Source organism: Muscardinus avellanarius (assembly GCF_963383645.1).
Source record: "Muscardinus avellanarius genome assembly, chromosome: 8".
In the NCBI taxonomy this organism is placed as follows: domain Eukaryota; kingdom Metazoa; phylum Chordata; class Mammalia; order Rodentia; family Gliridae; genus Muscardinus; species Muscardinus avellanarius.
Window position 1 is genome coordinate 14,593,309 of NC_137794.1, and position 11,559 is coordinate 14,604,867.

Here is an 11,559-nt window from a genome sequence, read left to right on the forward strand (position 1 = left end):
TGCAAAGACTGGGTGGGAAGAACTAATAGAATTCAGGAAGGTCATATTTATATTTTGCATTGGCTAAAATTCGTGAGCTGAAATGTCTTTAATATCCTTGAACAGAAATAGGTTTAAGACTACAGACACAATATAGTAACAAATTCACCTCCCAAACCGCATTTTTTAACAACAAAGAGCAACTAAGTAGCAATTATGGTTCTCCGAGCTATTACTTTAGTACAGTTGTTATCATCCTGAGTCTTGGTGAAGCCCTTTATAAAAGTTTCAAGTGCACACAGGATCGTTTATCTCTCTCCGCAGGCAAATGCTTATAACTACCATGCAGTAGTATTATAGATACTTCCTTTTAGATGCATTCATTTCTGTTCTTTGCATCAGTTACCTTATAAAAATATAGTGATATTTATTATATTATAAATTTGATTTTGCTGGTGCTGGGGAATGAAGCTAGGACCTTAAAATTGCTAAGCATGTGCTATACCACTGACCTATATCCCTGACCCCTTGCATCAGTTATCTTAAGAATACCAATAAGAAAAGCCGGGCGTGGTGACGCACACTTGTAATCCTAGCATTTGTGAGGCTGAGACCGGAGGATCGCGGTTCTTGGACAGCCTCAGCTAGTGAGGCCCTTTGCAACTCAGTGAGGCCCTGTTTCAAAATAAAAAATAAAAAATAAAAAATAGGGCAGGGGTGTATAGCTTGAGGCCGAATGCCCCTGGGCTCCATCCCCAGACACGATAAAAAAAAAAAAACAGTAATAAGCAAACAAAGAATCCTTGGTTCTGTTGTTATTTTCGGATTTGTTGCTAATTTATCATTTTTCTCCAAATAATGGCACATTAATTGCTTCTTTCTATGTGTTTGTGTGGTGCCTGATGCATTGTGGAATTCAATAAATATTTAATCACTCAATCAGTCCTTTTTGAAAGTTAATATAATTCATACCTTTTCTTCCTATTAGGTTTTCATTTAAAAAGAATAATTGATATTTTATAGAAGTCACATAAATGCAAACTTAGGGATAGAGGTGAGTGAGAAAGGTCCACAGCCAAAACTTTTTGTACCAAAAAATGAAAAATAATGGAAAGGTGTGTATAATTTGTTGATTTTTTTTATGACAGTGAGTTAGCATGTCACCCAAGAATAAGACAATGGAATTTGAGAAAATGGGTAGGAGAGTTTGGTATCGGGTATATAGAAGGTGATCTATTCCACTGATACCCCATATTCTCTTTGGATTTGGGATTCTCAACCAAATTTGGAATAAATACAAAGGTTGCAAAATAAATTAAAATATTAACTTTATTCAGGGTTAAGTCAGATAAAAAAAAAAAAAAATGCCCGCAATGGGGCACCTTACCCCTGTTTCTCTAATTCAGCATGCTCACCTGGTCATGGCTAAAGGAAGACAGCTTCCCCAACAGGAAAAGGTCCAACCTGCATACATTCCTGCATAGGAACTGGGCTCTAAGAACCAGACACTTTTCAGCGTGAGGTCCATGGCTCGAGTGAGCAAGAGACAGGCGCATAGGCGAGAAGAGACCTTTGTTTATCGGTGCCCGTTAGTGGCTTGCAGCCTTCCCGAGTTCCCCCATTACTAAGTCATTCTACTCTCAAAATTAAGACAGAGGAAGGGGCTTTTGTAAAATGGCAGAGCCAAGCCAGGTATGGTGGTGCATGCCTGTAACTGTAGTACTTGGGAGGTTGAAAGAGTGGAATCTCAGGTTTGAGGTCAGCCACGTCAATTTAGCGAGACCCCAGCAACTTAGCAAGATTCTGTTTCAAATTTTTTAAAAAATTAAAGAGCAGGAGTGTAGCCCAGAAATAGAATGTTTCTGGGGTCAATCCCCAGTACAAAAAAAAAAAAGCAGTAAGAAGTTATGGCACAAGTTCCTAATTTATAGATCAGAAAGAAACATCAGAGCATGATGGCATACACTGTAATCCCAATACCTGGGAGGCTGAAACAGGAGGATCCCAGGTTTGTGGTCAGCCTCAGCAACCTAGTGAGGACCTTTGCAACTTAGTGAGACCCTGTTTCAAAATAAAAGAATAAAGTAAGGCTGGCAGTGTAGCTCAGAGGTAGAATGCTCGTAGGTTCCACTCCCAGTATCACAAAAAAAAAAAAAAAAAAAAGAAGGAAGGAAGGAGGGAAGAAAGGGAGAGAAAGAAAATCAGAGGAGTTACACCGTAAGCTACGTGGCACACAATTAAGGAAAAGGAAGAACTGAAGATGAGTCACATTCTGGGGTCAGATGCAGAAGTCATTCTGAAGGAGATGTTAAACTGAGCTGAGCCGGTGAGATGAAGTGTCAGACCTCAGCCTGAAAATATCCAGCAAGCCTGTACAAATGCAGGGGGAGAGGTCAGACCCAGATACATGTGCGAGTCATGAACGTAGATTGTCACAGAAGTCACAGAAACAGGGAAAGTGACCAGAGAAGGATCTGGAATCAGAGCTATGGAGACGGCTGCCCTTTGTGGACTGGAGGAGAACAAAGGCAGAACTGTGGGAGCATCCCGACTTGGTGGCTTGCTGGAGCAGCTGCAGTGGTGAAGTGAAGGAGGCTGAGGACACTGGAGCGGTGACTAGGAGACCTTCCAGTGGACCGACTGCTTGTAGAGGGAGAGGCTAGAAAGGGAAGTTAGCAGGTTGCTGAGGGAATGAGAGGAGGGAGTGGTTTTCTACCATCTTTGCAGAAGTTAAACTGTGAAAATGATGATTGGGAAAGCAATTAAAGCCTGAGTAAAGGCCAATAATGATCCTTGTGTCCGCACAAGGATACTTGACTGATATTTCTAGGGAACTTGGAGACCAGCAATGAGAGAAAGAGGATTGAAAAAAGGGGAAGAAATGGTTCTCCTAGGGATTTGTGATTTAGCAAATCCTTTCAACATACCTTGGATTCTCCTTCCAAGGCTCTTTCTGTTCTTTCTACAGGCCGCTTAAGACTCTGCAGAAAAACTGAGCATAGCTGGGCATGGTGGTGCACACCTGTAATTGCAGTATGCTTGGGAAGCTGAGACAGGAAGATCTCAGGTTCAAGGACAGCCTCAGCAGTGTAATGAGACTCCTAACAACCTTGCGAGACCCTGTTTCAAAGCAAAACAGTTAAAAAGGGCTGGGGGTGTAGCTCAGAGGCAGAATTTACCTGTATTAAGTCTCCAGTATCAAAATAAAATATAAAGTTGAACCTAAATAGTATGCTGTCTCCTTGCCCATGGCTGCCTCCTCACCAACCCTGACTACTAATACTTATCCTTGAAGAATTACTTTTAGAGAAAGATAGGAATACTTTGCCATGTAGCCCAGGAAGTGTTTATTATAAACCTGTGATAGAAACGAGTCGATGATCTAATTGGTGACCACATAAGGATATTGCATTGAAATAGAACCCCCTTGAAAACAAAGAATTCAGTTAAGAATGCTCTGAATTATTAGAAATAAATGCTAGTGAACTATTAGAAACAAATTATGCTGGTTTGGGGCTGGTTTTCATCTCTTTGTTCATAGGTGAAGTGTTTCCATGTGCTTGAGTTGAAGATAAAGAAGCCTATCGTCTGGAAGACCCCAGCTCGTCTCAGGGTATTAATATTGGAACTCTGTTGATTTCTAGCCACTAGAATTGGAAAGCCCATCATGTGGGTGGATTGCTACTGCCTTTTTTTAATATTTGAGTTTGGGAAGGGAAAAAAATTGTAGTTTTCAGTAATGTTAAATATTATTTTCAGCAAATATACTCTGGCACTTTACATATTCATTTCACCATAATAAAACCATTTAAAATAATTTAAAGGCATCCTTATAAAAGAAAATATTTCAGGTGGAGTAATTTCAGATAGTCCTTTTAATATTTTAGAAATTTTTGAGCCTACTTAAGCTCTGTGGTCCTGTGGGTTGCCGGGCTGCAGAATCTGTATTGAGTATGAAAAAAATAATTTTTGAGTGAGCATTAGAGAGTTTTCAGAAAAGTCTGCTGAGTGTGGGGGTTTTAAAACATCAATATAATTGAATTCCTCTACTCTGTAATGCTTGTTAGACAGTTTGGGGGAAGTAATTATTTATTATCCACAAGCAAATAGGATTGGCTAATACAGTTTCCACACTGGGTGTAGGATTAGTCATGCGGCAAAATACTTAGTCATTTGGCCAGAAAATTTACTCATAGTTATATGAACTTCCAGTGGAAAATCTGAGAGCTGTTCATAAATAAAATTATAAAGCTCTTAGAGCTATAAATCACTGAGAACTGTGGTTCATTGTTATTCAGATAGTGTAAAATATAATTTCTAAGAATGTGTAATTTACAAAGGAAGTTTGAAAGCTGAAAGTACAGCCTCTGGATCCAAAAATGAGTTACCATGTAAATTACAAACATTTCTACATTCTCAAGTGAAAAGAGAAAAAAAGTAAGGTAGGAGGTTTGTAGTGATATAATAAATATGTTATGTAATGAATAAAATGTTTATTAATATTTATGAATTAAATTTCAGACTGTCTTGACAATAAAACTAGAGCGGCACTGAATAACTAGATGTTTCCCATTTCTTGTCACTTAGGACTTTCTATTCAACATTTTATTCTTAACAGATTTGTATGCTAACACATCGATGTGCTCACAGCCTGAGAGAATCATGTCACTAAAAGAGCGTCGGTACCAAGTGTACCAAGAAGGACAGAAAATTGCAATGAGTAACTGATGATTGGTTAGGAAAAAATGTTTCAATAACACACACAGTTCCAGAGGTTATTCAGATTATCTTGGTGTAATGACATTCCATGCATCGAAGAAAAGAAAGAAAATTACATCTTAAAATGTCTTTATACCTTCAAATACTTTGTGAAATTCAATAGGCTATCAAAGAACAAACCCACTAAAGTGAAATCAAGTAGAACTTATATATTTCAAAGGAGAAAGTCCAAAACCTAAATCCTGTTCTTGCCAATACTATCTCAACTGTTGAAATTCTTACCCTGGAATTCACAGATGAACTTTCAAGCACCTGTAATTATATGTAAACATATATGTCTCTTTTGAGAGACATAATCTATAGCTTTCATTAGGTTTTTAATGAGTTACTCCTTGTTTCCCAGTATGAGAATCATTAGTACCATACGATTCCACATAGGTACATAGGTACTAAGCCTTGCTAATGCAGTATCAAAGCATTCTCTCAAGCCATCAACAACAGCATCACCTGCATACCCTTGAGACTGAGAGAAATAGCTGGCACTACCAGTCTAGGAAAAGCAAAAGAAACAATTACTGTAGCCTCTAAAAGCTCAGGGAAGTCTCCCAAGTGCAGGTGAAGACTGAGTGGAGATGATGGACTATGTTTCTGTGTCCTCCTGAAACTTTAAACATTTGGGAGGGAGCTCTAATCACTGGGATGTTTGCTCTAATTCTAAGAGAAGAAAAGACTGGGTTAATTACCTAAGATCACTTCCATGGACTTTTGTCATAGGGAACCGAGTTAACTTGATTCCCAATCTGCCTTCAGACCAATTCAGTATTGCAGTTTTTATCCAGACCTTTGGATGGATAAGCTCTTTCTGAACCAGCAGCACTGGTCCTAAAATCCGGGACTGAGTTCAGAGAGCAAAGATTTGCCATAGTCTTAAGGCCTACAAGAGGGACAAAAGAACTGAGAATCAAGCCTAGACACTGCTCCTAGACATTCTCTTGCATGTAGCCAGGACTCTTCCTAAATCCTGCTCAAACCACAGTTTCTGGCTCTTCTCAACATTCAGCAGCCTGCTGTGTCTTCAGGACTCGCTGGGACCTCAGTCCCACGAGGCTAATTCTGCACTCTGTGGTGGGAAAGCTGACCACCCCTACCGGGTGCTCGGCACCCAGGCATTATTTCTAGCTTCCCAAGGGGAAGAATCCTATGGTTCAAATGTTTGTCCTCTTTAAAACTCATGTTAACATTTGATTACTGTTGAGGCAATATTAGGAGGTGGGGTGTTGGAGAGATTATTGAGTCATGGGAGTCAGTTTATTATTTTAAAAAAGCCAGTGCGCGCACACTCTCTCTCTCTCTCTCTCTCTCTCTCTCTCTCTCTCTCTCTCTCTCTCTCTCTCCCTCTCCCTCTCCCTCTCCCTCTCCCTCTCCCTCTCTTTCTCCCTCCTTCCCTCCCTCCCCCCTTCTGCCATGAGAGCACAGCAAGAAACCCTCACCAGATGCTGACCCCTTGCTAATAGATTTCCTGGCCTCCAGAACCGTTAGCCAGTACATTTCTGATCTTTATAAACTACCCATGCTGGTATTCTGTTATAGCAGCACAGGACAGACTATGACATTGAACCTCTGGACCTCCTTACCGTGTAGTCCCAGTACTGGGTCTCAGTGTCTCATCATTGCGGCCACATCCTGTCTCAGCGTGAGGCTAGTTGTTTCATGGTGTGATAACTGTCTCACTCCAGTGAGCAGGTCTAGTTTCCTGAAGAATTCTGACCTCTTGGTCTAGCCAGTTCTGTTTCTTCCAAGTTCCCTTCTGAGCCTCCAGGCTGAGAAGGGTTAACACAACATTCACCCGTTCCACACAGAAACAGACTTTGAATCAACACTATTCCACGAGTGCCTCAAATTCCCTTCTGACCCTGTAGGCCACGGAATCGCAAATTTATTTGGTTTTCCAGGCCTTTTGCAGAAAAAAAAATTACTTAGCACCCCCCCCCAAAGAAAATCCACTTTCTTTAAGTGAATAAGCAGTAAGATGCCACGATGACAAATTTGCATTCTTTCGTATATCTCTCTTTCATTCCAGTACCTTCAGGGATGGGGCAGTATCGCACACTTGATAACCTATGCTCTAGGCTGGGAAGGGCTGACACAAATTCGTGCATTCACTCAGAAACAGACTTGAAATCAGCGCTATTCCCCAAGTGCCTTTGACCCCTCTGGGCTTGGTGGACACTACTCTTTGCACAATTTAGTTCCATGGCCATTTGTAATGAGACAGGAATCTACCTTGAGAAGATGTTGCAAGCCTGCAATCTGGTGCCTGCTGAAAGTCTGGGTCTTAGGACCTGGATTAAGGGGATCAACATCACCCTAGGAGTTGGCTGGTGTAAGCGTCATCCACCTGTTCTCCTTACCCAAAAAGAATGCACCCTTCTTCCTCATTACTGGATGGCTGCCCTGGTGTAGACAGCCTAGTGACTTGTAGCCGTAGCTAACTCTTATTGGGTAGCTGCTTTTTGCTGGTATTTTACCAAATGCTTTACATGCATTTACTCATTGAGTCCCCACCGCAACCATGAGTAGTGCAACGCATCTCTATTTATACATGAGGACACCAAGGCTTAAAGATGTGGACAATTTCCCCAAGACCAAGTATCTTGGGGAATATCTTGAGAGATGACTGAGTCATGAGAGCAGAGTCCCCATGGCTTAATGTCCCAACAGAGGAGCATCTGTCCTGGGTGGCACAGGGATTCCCTAGCACTTCAGAACCCCCTTCTGATGCACGGGTTTCATTCGCACTGCCTCTCTCTTCTGCAGCAGTTTCTTACTCAGGGATGGCTGGGCAGCCCTTCCCCTCTCTTAGGTTAATTTCCACCCAGATCAATGTGGACCAGCTTGACACTTAAGCAGAACATCAGATGTTTCCTAGTCCATGAAATACGTGGTCTTGCCCTTTAACCTGTGAGGGATTTTCCTAGACAGCCTTTCCTAATCCTTCACTAACTAGGTTCTTTTTCTTAACAATCTATAGTTTTTATTTTTACCATTTCATTGCCACACTCCCATCATTACCACTTGGGTAAATTCAACCCAGCAACCAAAGCAAGCTAACAAAGCTTGGGGGCCAGGCAGACTCTACTTTGAAAAAGGGCCTCTGTTAGAGACTACCTGGCTACCTTCACAAAAGGAAAGCTCTAATATTTTTTTTTTACTTTTATATATTTGAGGTTTGTCTCATATAACATCATTGGCACTGAGTTTAATAGATATGTTTGTTGTAAACACCCTTCCTACTCCTACGTGTTTACTTTAACCTTGTATGAGGGGTACTGGTCCTGCTTCCTTCCATGAATAATAAAAGTATTACTATGAATAAACAAATGTGCCATTAACAGACCTAAGATGCCAACTCCTACTGATGTAGCCCCATTTTATAGATAGGGAGACAGAGGCATGGAAAGGTTACACAGATAGTGAGTATTGGGGCCAGAATATGCATCCAGACAGTTTGGCCCTGTGCCTGTGTTTACAACTATTTTGTGACCCTGCCTCACCATCTAATATACTTGGAAGAGATTCAAACTGGAAGACTGTCTCAAACTACCTACACAGCAAGTTTACCTCTACCAAAAATAAATAAATAAATAAATAAATAAATAAATAAATAAATAAAAAGCATCTCACTAAGCATTCTATAGAAGGACAAATTTAGTCTTCCCTTCCTTCTGCAAACAGGAGGGCTGTTTGCCCAAGGACCAGTAGCAACTTCTCTACTACAGTCAAGAGCCCACAACACTGTCCCAAAACGATACCACTGCTGGGTGTCCAGTTCCTCTTGGTCTTTGACACTCCTGAACCTTGATGTTACGTTGCATACTTTGAACTTACTGTACCCACCTCTCATCCTTCCTTGCTTTGGTATGCTCCTTGGACCTCTGCTGGCTTAAACAGATTCATTTCACTGCCTCAGGCTTCTTTCTTTGATCAGTAGTTATCCCTAAGCATCAGAATCCATGGATGCTCAGGTTCCTTATAGAAAATGGCATGGTATTTAGCTGGGCATGGTGGTACATGCTTGTAATCCTAGTATTTGGGAAGCTGAGGCAGGAGGATCACATGTTCGAGGACAGCCTCTGCAAGTAGTGAGACTCTCATCAACCTAGTGAGACCTTGTTTCAAAATAAAATAGAATAAAATTTTAGCTTGAAGGTAGAATGCTCCTGGGTTCAATCCCAAGTACCCCTCAAAAAATAAAAATAAGATAAAGTTACATGGTATTTGCATATAACCTATAAACATCCTCCTATATGCTTAAAATCATCTGTTTATAATACCTTGTACAACATGAATGCTATGTATTTTTCATACTGTATTGTTTAGGGAATAATGACAAGAAAAAAAATCTGTACACCAGTACAGGCTAGTTTCTTCCCCAAGCATTTTCCACATGTGGTCAATTTAATCACAGATATGGAACCCGTGGATAGAGAGGGCTGACTGTACATGCATTCTCCACTTGTGATTGGTTCCTGGTTCTGACCTGCACCCAGCTGCCCACACCCAGGTGTGCCAAAACCTGCCACAGACAAAGCAGGTGGCGCCTGACATTCCCTTCCATTTTTATTACTCTGAGTTTACTGATAGCAAAACATCATTTCTCATGAATAAACACATACATATATAAATGTATTTTCTAAATTACCTATACCTAGGAGGTAGGAAAGTAACTTGATAGAAGCGTATAATATAGCTCATTGTTAATCGCATTTTAAAAAATTATAATGTTGCATCTAAGTGGTATGAAAGAATGTTAGCATAATAAGAAAAATGGTTGGTAATGGGTGAGAGGGGAAAACCACTTAAGATGATTTATTGAGTAAATTATCTGAAATATGTGACCCAGCATATTAATTATGTTTAGACCTACACTTTTGAGAATATAAAGGTAAAAAATTAATGGAAACGTTGGTAGATGACGACTGGTTATTTCATTAATATATGATATTGATATAGAGTATAATGGGATAGACATTTCAAAGAAAAATTAGCTTGTCATTTTATGTTATAATTGATTAGATATATTAATATTTGAAAGTTGAGTCACTTCTGATATTTATGCATAGACATTGATTCTAAGTTTCAAAATTATTACACTATGTGAATTTTAAAAATTGGCCTAAAACTTATTAAAGTTGTAGAATACATTTACTTAAAGCAAATACATGATGATCTCATTTGATTCTCAACTTTCAAGATGAATAAAATGTTCTACATTAGTTTAAAACTGTGAAGTGGAGCCAGGCGTGGTGGTGCATGCTTGTAAGCCCAGTATTTGGGAGACTGAGACAGAAGGACCACAGGTTTAGCTGGGCATGGTGACGCATGCCTGTAATCCCAGCATTTGGGAGGCTGAGACCTGGTGGATCTTGGTTCGCGGATAGCCTCAGCTACTTAGTGAGGCCCTCTGCAACTCAGTGAGACCCGGTTTCAAAATAAAGAATAAAAAATAGGGCAGGGGGTGTAGCTCAGAGGTCAAATGCCCCTGGGTTCCATCCCTAGACCTGCAAAAGAAAAAAAAAAAAAAGAAGGATCACAGGCTTGTGGCCAACCTCAGCAACCTCAGGAGGCCCACTGCAATTTAGTGACACCCTGTTTCAAAATAAAACATAAAATCAAGCTGAGGGTGTAGCTCAGAGGCAGCATGCTTCTGAGTTCAATCTTCAGTACCACCAAATATATATATATATATATATATATATATATATATATATATGCACATATGTACATATGCACTAAGTGTAGGACATTTTATATGACTTATGGTTATATTAAAATAGAACTTTTAACTGATATTACTCTTCAGATTAACTCTGCCAGGTGTGGTGGCGCACGCTTGTAATCCCAGCATTTGGGGGTCTGAGGAGGATTGCAGTTCGCGGACAGCCTCAGGTACTTAGTGAGGCCCTTTGCAACTCAGTGAGACCCTGTTCAAAATAAAAAGAATAAAAAATAGGGCTGGGCATGTAGCTGGGTAGAAGAATGCCCCTGGGTTCCATCCCCAGTACCACAAAAATAAAAACTCTGCATCTATATTTATTTTGTCTTGTATTTATGATCCTAGAGATTGAACCCAGAGAGTTTCATTTCTAAGATGTACCTCCAGCCCTTTTTAGTTTTTGTTTTGAAGCAGGGCCTAAGTTGCTGGGACTGGCCTCAAACTTGTGACCCTCCCGTGCTTCTCATGTATGGGCTTTACAGGTGTCTGCCACCAAGCCTGGCTTGCCTCGACATTTTTGATAAATGGAAGGGAAAGGTGTGTGATTTGGGGGAACAGGTGGTAACAGAAGCACAGCGAGGGAGAAAATGCTTGCAAAAATTAATATTTCTTAGAAAACATTTAAGAGGCCCTAGAATCATAAGAAGACTTATTCAGAGTCCCTCTGAGTTTCTCGTGCAAAGTTTCAGATGGTTTCGCCCCTGGCTTTTTGTTGACCATTGACAGAGGTAGGTGACATTGTGGGATGATTAATATTGTCTTCCACTATTCCCAGCTTCTGCTTTCTGTGCTGTCCCCTCTCTGCTGTAGAAGTCGTCTTCTTGAATACATCAAGATGAAAGTAAGCCAGTCACACTGTCCAAACAAGACAAGACCGAGGCGGGCCATGTAGCACTTGGGTCTCTTGGCAGGTCCGGAGCAACAGAGGGACCTTGCTTCAGATGATGAAGCCAATGTGTGTGTAGCCAGTAGTACTAGCAATGCCAGGGACATTGATCCCGTGATAGACACCAGAGAGCTTGTGCATAAGGAAAAGCTAAAAAACGTTTTCTCTTTTTCTTTGAGCTGAGTTTTCACCACTGGAA